We start from the raw sequence: 9,241 nt of genomic DNA, 5'->3' as shown, positions 1-9,241 counted from the left end.
CATCCTGGTGATGTTGTTAAAAGTTGATTGGAGTCCACCTGTGGTAAATTTGGAAAGGCACGAACCTGTCTATATAAGGTCCCACAGTTGCGAGCGCATGTCAGAGCAAAAACCAAGCCATGAGGTCGAAGGAATTTTCCTAGAGCTCCGAGACAGGATTGTGTCGAGGCGCAGATCTGAGGAAGGGTACCAAAAATGTCTGCAGCATTCAAGGTCCCCAAGAACACAGTGGCCTCCATAATTCTTAAATGGAAGAAGTTTGGAACCACCAAGACTCTTCCTAGAGCGGCCGCCTGGCCAAACTGAGCAATCGGGGGAGAAGGGGCTTGGTCAGGGAGGTGAACAAAAACCAGATGGTCACTCTGACAGAGCTCTAGAGTTCCTCTGTGGAGATGGGAGAACCTTCCAGAAGGACAACAATCTCTGCAGCCCTCCACCAATCAGGCCTTTATGGTAGAGTAGCCAGACGGAAGCCACTCCTCAGTAAAAGGCACATGACAGCCCTCTTGGAGTTTGCCAAAAGGCACCTAAAGGACTCTCAGACCGTGAAAAACAAGATTCTGAATGCCAAGCGTCACGTCTGGAGGAAACCTGGCACCATCCCTATGGTGAAGCATGGTGGTGGCAGCATCATGCTGTGGGGATGTTTTTCAGCGGCAGGGAATGGGAGACTAGTCAAGATCGAGGGAAAGATGAACGGAGCAAAGTACAGAGAGATCCTTGATGAAAACCTGCTCCAGAGCACTCAGGACCTCAGACTGGGGTGAAGGTTCACCTTCCAACAGGACAATGACCCTAAGCACACAGCCAAGACAATGCAGGAGTGGCTTCGGGACAAGCCTCTGAATGTCCTTGAGTGGCCCAGCCAGAGCCCGGACTTGAAACCGATCTAACATCTCTGGAGAGACCAGAAAATAGCTGTGCAGCGACGCTCCCCATCCAACCTGACAGAGCTTGAGAGGATCTGTAGAGAAGAATGGAGAAACTCCCCAAATACAGGAGTGCCAAGCTTGTAGCGTCATACCCAAGAAGACTCAAGGCTGTAATCGCTGCCAAAGGTGCTTCAACTAAGTACTGAGTAAAGGGTCTGAATACTTATGTAAATGTTATATTTCCGGATAAACTATTTTTTGGGGGTGCAAACAATTATAAAAACCTGTTTTTTGCTTTGTCATAATGGGGTATTGTGTGTAGATTGCTGAGGATGTTTTATTTATTTAATCAATTTTAGAATAAGGCTGTAACGTAACTGTCACGGTTTCGGCCGAGGCTGCCTCTCTTCCTTGCTCGGGCAGACTTCGGCGTTCGTCGTCTCCGGAATACTAGCTGCCACCGTTGCATGTTTCTATGTTCGTTTGCTTTTGTCTGATTGTTGTTACACCTGTTATCGTTTAGTGTAATTAGTGTCCTATAAGTTCTTGTTGTGTTTGTCTAGTGTTGTGTGTTATTGTTTTACTGTCGTGCCGGTAGGCTGTTATTCTACTGTTTGCTCGGTTGAGCTATTTCTCCATATTGTTTGGAGTGTTTTGTCGCACCTGTTAGTGCGCCCGTTATTTTCGCCTACGTGCGGAGTTTTCGCCTCAGGGCATTTGTTCGTGATTGTTTTTGTGTGCATCTACTAAAGTCTGTTGGACTAACGTTCTGCGTCCTGCGCCTGATTCCACCACCACACCCACCTACATCTACCTTGACAGAATAACACACCACAAGAATGGAATCAGCAGGAGCCGCAGCAGCACAGGCGACGCTGGAGGACCGGGTCCGCGAGCAGAATGACCAGATCCTGCGGATGGGGTCCGCACTGCAGGAGGTGATCACCACCATCCGAGGCTGGGAGACCCGAGGGACACCTCCACCACCATCCTGGTGCCCTTGAGCAAGGCACCTAACCCTAATTGCTCCTGTAAGTCGCTCTGGATAAGAGCGTCTGCTAAATGACTAAAATGTAAATGTAATCCTCCCTGCCCGCACCATCGGCAAGTCAGCCCATTCCCGCTCCGGAACCCAGAGGAGTTCGACTCTCGCTCCCGAGGGCCTACGATGGGACCGCTGCCGGGTGTCAGGGATTCCTTCTCCAGGTGGAGCTTTACCTGGCCACCGTGCACCCGGCGCCCTCGGGACACGAGAGCGTGTCCGCCCTGATCTCCTGCCTTTCCGGTAAGGCGTTGGAATGGGCCAACGCAGAGTGGAGGAGAATCGACGCTACCACCATCACCGACGACGAGTTCTCCCGCCGCTTCAGGGCGGTGTTTGACCATCCCCCGGAGGGGAAAGCGGCGGGGGAGCGTCTGTTCTGCCTCCGGCAGGGGAAGAGGAGTGCCCAGGAGTTCGCCTTAGAATTCCGTACTCTAGCGGCGGATGCAGGGTGGAATGAGCGGGCCCTCATCGATCACTACCGATGTAGTCTACGTGAGGACGTCCGTAGGGAGCTGGCCTGTAGGGACACCAGCCTCTCGTTCGCCAGTTGGTCGACATGTCCATCAGGCTGAATACCCTGCTAGCTACCCGCGGACGTCCCGAGGGGGGTCCATCCATTTCACCCTCCAGCGCCTCTGAGCCGTGCCCCATGGAGCTCGGGGGCGCTGGCGCTAGAGAGAGGAGGGGTCGGATGACGAGGGGGTCCATCTCCTGCACCAACTGTGGTCGGGGAGGACACACCGCGGCTAGGTGTTGGGGATGGCCTCCTAGGGGAGAAGACGACAGGTCCCGCACTGGGGAGTCCTTCCAGGTGAGTAGGCGCCCCACTCACCCAGAGCTCTCTGTTGCACACTTCTGTATGCCTGTGCGTTTTCCACAGGTAGCACCTCATTCCCAGCATAAGGCGCTGGTAGATTCAGGCGCAGCTGGGAATTTTGTTGATAAGAAATTTTGTTTAGCCTTAGGGATTCCCCTTCTCCCTGTTGACGTTCCCTTCCCCGTTCATGCCCTAGATAGCCGTCCGTTGGGTGCGGGCTTGATCAGGGAGGTCACGGCGCCACTTAGGATGTGTGCACAGGGGGGTCATCAGGAGATGATCCAGCTATTTCTGATCGACTCGCCTGCGTATCCGGTGGTGCTGGGCATGCCCTGGTTGAGTACCCATAACCCATCTATTTCGTGGCAGGAGAGGGCTCTGATGGAGTGGTCTGCCCAGTGTGTGGGTCGATGTTTAGGCGTTTCCGTAGGGGCTACCTCGGTGGAGAGTCCAAACCAGGTGCCCGCATTGCACGTTCCCCCTGAGTATGGGGATTTGGCTATTGTGTTCAGTAAGTCGAGGGCGACGCAGTTGCCTCCCCATAGGCAGGGAGATTGTGCGATAGACCTCCAGGCAGGAGTTGCGCTCCCACGGAGCCATGTGTATCCTCTGTCTCAGGAGGAGAAGAGAGCTATGGAGACTTATATAGACGAATCTCTGAGACAAGGATACATACGGCCCTCCACTTCCCCTGCGTCCTCGAGTTTCTTTTTTGTGAAGAAAAAGGATGGGGGGTTACGCCCGTGCATTGACTACCGTGGTCTCAATCAGATCACGGTGAAGTACAGTTATCCACTCCCGCTGATTGCGACCATGACGGAGTCATTGCACGGGGCGCGTTTCTTCACTAAATTAGATCTCAGGAGCGCGTACAACTTGGTGCGCATTAGGGGGGGCGATGAATGGAAGACAGCCTTTAGTACCACCTCGGGCCATTACGAGTATCTTGTCATGCCATACGGGTTGATGAACGCTCCTTCAGTTTTCCAATCATTCGTGGATGAGATCTTCAGGGACATGCAGGGGCAGGGGGTGGTCGTGTACATAGATGACATTCTCGTGTACTCGCCTACCCGAGTCGAGCATGTGGCCCTGGTGCGCCGAGTGTTGCGGAGGCTGTTGGAGCACGACCTGTATGTCAAGGCAGAGAAGTGTCTGTTCTTCCAGGAGTCGGTCTCCTTTTTGGGTTATCAGTTGTCTGCGTCAGGGGTGAAGATGGAGGTAGACCGGGTGTCAGCCGTGCGTAATTGGCAAACGCCAACCACTGTGAAGGAGGTGCAGCAGTTTTTGGGGTTTGCGAATTACTACCGGAGGTTTATCCGGGGTTTTGGACAGGTGGCAGCTCCCATAACGTCTCTTTTGAAGGGGGGTCCGGTGCGTCTGCAGTGGTCAGCCGAGGCGGACAGGGCGTTTGGGAGGCTGAAGGACCTGTTTACCTCGGCCCCGGTGCTGGCGCATCCGGATCCCTCTTTGCCATTTCAGGTAGAGGTGGACGCGTCAGAGGCCGGTGTAGGAGCCGTGCTTTCGCAACGGTCCGGCGCGCCACCTAAACTCCGCCCCTGTGCTTTTTATTCCAAGAAGCTCAGTCCGGCGGAGCGAAACTATGACGTAGGGGACAGGGAGCTGTTAGCCGTGGTACAGGCCCTAAAGGTGTGGAGGCACTGGCTTGAGGGGGCTCAACACCCTTTCCTCATTTTGACGGACCACCGTAACCTGGAGTACATCCGGGCAGCGAGGAGGCTGAACCCTCGCCAGGCGAGGTGGAATATGTTTTTGACCCGGTTCACGTTTAAGATCACGTACATCCCTGGGTCACAGAACGGTAAGGCAGACGCACTGTCTCGGCGGTATGACATGGAGGAGAGGTCCGTGGAGCCCACTCCCATACTGCCGGAGTCTTGTCTGGTGGCACCGGTAGTGTGGGAGGTCGATGCTGAACTCGAGCGGGCGTTACGCACCGACCCTAGTCCACCTCAATGCCCGGAGGGTCGGAGGTACGTTCCGCTCGAGGTTCGGGATCGATTGATCTATTGGGCTCACACGTCACCCTCCTCTGGACACCCTGGTATCGGCCGGACAGTGCACTGTCTTAGTGCCAAGTACTGGTGGCCCACGTTGGCGAGGGATGTGAGGGTTTATGTTTCCTCCTGCTCGGTGTGCGCCCAGTGTAAGGCGCCTAGACAACTGCCTAGGGGTAAGTTACTACCCCTGCCCGTTCCACAACGACCATGGTCTCACCTCTCGGTGGATTTCCTCACTGACCTTCCTCCTTCACAGGGGAATACCACTATACTGGTCGTTGTGGACCGGTTTTCTAAGGCCTGTCGTTTGCTCCCTATGCCGGGCCTTCCTACTGCCCTGCAAACCGCCGAAGCACTATTCACCCATGTGTTCCGGCACTACGGGGTACCCGAGGATATTGTGTCTGATCGAGGTCCCCAATTTACCTCCAGAGTCTGGAGAGCTTTTATGTAGCGGTTGGGGGTCTCGGTGAGCCTCACCTCGGGTTACCACCCGGAGAGTAATGGGCAGGTGGAACGTGTTAACCAGGATGTGGGTAGGTTTCTTAGAACATACTGCCAGGACCGGCCGGAGGAGTGGGCCAGGTACGTTCCCTGGGCCGAAATGGCCCAGAATTCCCTACGCCATTCCTCCACTAACCTAACCCCTTTCCAATGTGTGTTGGGTTACCAGCCGGTCCTGGCACCTTGGCAGCAGAGCCAGATCGAGGCTCTTGCGGTGGATGAGTGGGTGCGGTGCTTGGAGGAGACATGGAACGCTGCACACGTCCACCTGCAGCGGGCCCTCCGTCGTCATAAGGCGAGCGCCGATCTCCACCGCAGTGAGGGACCGGTGTACGCACCTGGTGATCGAGTCTGGCTCTCTACCAGAAACCTGCCCCTCCGCCTGCCCTGTCCGAAACTGGGTCGGCGGTTTGTAGGGCCATTTAAAGTCCTGAGAAGGTTGAACGAGGTGTGTTACAAATTACAACTATCTGTTGAGCATAAAAGTATTAACCCCTCGTTCCATGTTTCTCTTCTCAGGCCGGTGGTAGCTGGCCCACTCCAAGAAAGTGAGATCAGGGAGACTCCTCCGCCCCCATTGGACATCGAGGGGGCACCGGCGTACTCCGTGCGGTCCATCTTGGATTCGAGACGTCGGATGGGGGGTCTCCAATATCTAGTGGAGTGGGAGGGGTACGGCCCGGAAGAACGGTGCTGGGTGCCGAGGAGAGACATTTTGGACCCGTCTCTCCTGACGGAATTCCATCGTGGGCACCCGACGCACCCTGCTCCGCGTCCTCCTGGTCGTCCCCGAGGCCGGAGTCGGCGCACGTCTGGAGCCGCGCGTCAAGGGGGGGGTACTGTCACGGTTTCGGCCGAGGCTGCCTCTCTTCCTTGCTCGGGCAGGCTTCGGCGTTCGTCGTCTCCGGAATACTAGCTGCCACCGTTGCATGTTTCTGTGTTCGTTTGCTTTTGTCTGATTGTTGTTACACCTGTTATCGTTTAGTGTAATTAGTGTCCTATAAGTTCTCGTTGTGTTTGTCTAGTGTTGTGTGTTATTGTTTTACTGTCGTGCCGGTAGGCTGTTATTCTACTGTTTGCTCGGTTGAGCTATTTCTCCATATTGTTTGGAGTGTTTTGTCGCACCTGTTAGTGCGCCCGTTATTTTCGCCTACGTGCTGAGTTTTCGCCTCAGGGCATTTGTTCGTGATTGTTTTTGTGTGCATCTACTAAAGTCAGTTGGACTAACGTTCTGCGTCCTGCGCCTGATTCCACCACCACACCCACCTACATCTACCTTGACAGTAACAAAATGTGGAAAAGGTCAAGAGGTCTGAGTACTTTCCGAAGGCACTGTATGTAAATACCACAGGAGTCATTTTACATTTGGGAACTTTACTGTGCTATTGGTCAAACAACCATATAAAAAGGTAGGCTATCTTTCCCTATATACACATCAACAACAACAATATCAACAACTAATGCTAGCCAGAACAAGATGAGATCAAATCTAACAAAGGAACATTAGATAAACCCTCCCAAACCAGTTCAGCTAGTTGGCCATCAAAATTGCACTGATAAACGATGGGAAATTGTAGCCTCCTCGTCCTTCTGCAGCTTGTCTGCCAATACATGGTTGTCCCAACCAAGCACCCAAGATAACTGGCTAAAGTTGGCTAGCTTGATAGCTAGTTACTTCCAGACACAAATGAGAGAACACCTCACTCTGACCATTTTACTGGTTAGGCTGGTTATATGTTATCTTTCTTGAAATATTTTTTATTTTTTTGGCCTCCGTTTCCTGACACCGGTCATATTCAGCAGGTTTTGCACGTTGGTAAATTCATCAGTTGTTCTACACTATGGCACACTTAGACGATTGCGCAGTGGTCTAAGGCACTGCATCGCAGTGCTAGCTGTGCCACTGGAGATCCTGGTTCGAATCCAGGCTCTGTCGTAGCCGGCCGGGACCGGGAGACCCATGGGGTGGCGCACAATTGGCCCAGTGTCGTCCAGGGTATGGGAGGGAATGGCCGGCAGAGATGTAGCTCAGTTGGTAGAGCATGGCGTTTGCAAGGCCAGGGTTGTGGGTTCGATTCCCACGGGGGGCCAGTATAAAATAAAATAAAAATAATAATAATGTATACACTAACTGTAAGTCGCTCTGGATAAGAGCGTCTGCTAAATGACTAAAATGTAAATGTAATATTGATGTGCTGTACCTTAACAGACTATTGTAATATTGATGTACTGTACCTTAACAGACTATTGTAATATTGATGTACTGTACATTAAGAGATTATTGTAATATTGATGTGCTGTACATTAAGAGACTATTGTAATATTGATGTACTGTACATTAAAAGACTATTGTAATATTGATGTACTGTACATTAAGAGACTATTGTAATATTGATGTACTGTACATTAACATACTATTGTAATATTGATGTACTGTACATTAACATACTATTGTAATATTGATGTACTGTACATTAAGGGACTATTGTAATATTGATGTACTGTACATTAACATACTATTGTAATATTGATGTACTGTACATTAACATACTATTGTAATATTGATGTACTGTACATTAACAGACTATTGTAATATTGATGTACTGTACATGAACAGACTATTGTAATATTGATGTACTGTACATTAACAGACTATTGTAGTATTGATGTTCTGTCCATTAAGACACTATTGTAATATTGATGTATTGTACATTAAGAGACTATTGTAATATTGATGCACTCTACATTAAGAGCCTATTGTAATATTGATGTACTGTACATTAACAGACTATTGTAATATTGATGTACTGTATATTAACAGACTATTGTAATATTGATGTACTGTACATTAACAGACTATTGTCATATTGATGTACTGTACATTAACAGACTATTGTAATATTGATGTACTGTACATTAACAGACTATTGTAATATTGATGTCTGTACATTAACAGACTATTGTAATATTGATGTACTGTACATTAAGAGACTATTGTAATATTGATGTACTGTACATTAACAGACTATTGTAATATTGATGTACTGTAAATTAAGAGACTATTGTAATATTGATGTACTGTACATTAACAGACTATTGTAATATTGATGTACTGTACATTAACATACTATTGTAATATTGATGTACTGTACACTAAGAGACTATTGTAATATTGATGTACTGTACATTAACAGACTATTGTAATATTGATGTACTGTACATTAACAGACTATTGTAATATTGATGTACTGTACATTAACATACTATTGTAATATTGATGTACTGTACATTAACAGACTATTGTAATATTGATGTACTGTACATTAACAGACTATTGTAATATTGATGTACTGTACATGAACAGACTATTGTAATATTGATGTACTGTACATTAACAGACTATTGTAGTATTGATGTTCTGTACATTAAGACACTATTGTAATATTGATGTATTGTACATTAAGAGACTATTGTAATATTGATGTTTATAAAGTTGGCTAGCTTGATAGCTAGTTACTTCCAGACACAAATGAGAGAACACCTCACTCTGACCATTTTACTGGTTAGGCTGGTTACATGTTATCTTGAAATATTCTTTTTTTTTTGGCCTCCGTTTCCTGACACCGGTCATATTCAGCAGGTTTTGCACGTTGGTAAATTCATCAGTTGTTCTACACTATGGCACACTTAGACGATTGCGCAGTGGTCTAAGGCACTGCATCGCAGTGCTAGCTGTGCCACTAGAGATCCTGGTTCGAATCCAGGCTCTGTCGTAGCCGGCCGCGACCGGGAGACCCATGGGGCGGCGCACAATTGGCCCAGTGTCGTCCAGGGTATGGGAGGGAATGGCCGGCAGAGATGTAGCTCAGTTGGTAGAGCATGGCGTTTGCAACGCCAGGGTTGTGGGTTCGATTCCCACGGGGGGCCAGTATAAAATAAAATAAAAATAATAATAATGTATACACTAACTGTAAGTCGCTCT

Source organism: Coregonus lavaretus (genome assembly GCF_964263955.1).
Source record: "Coregonus lavaretus genome assembly, contig: HAP1_SCAFFOLD_3076, whole genome shotgun sequence".
Classification (NCBI taxonomy): Eukaryota; Metazoa; Chordata; class Actinopteri; order Salmoniformes; family Salmonidae; genus Coregonus; species Coregonus lavaretus.
The sequence above is the reverse complement of the archived record's forward strand: the minus strand, read 5'-3'. Positions refer to the sequence as shown.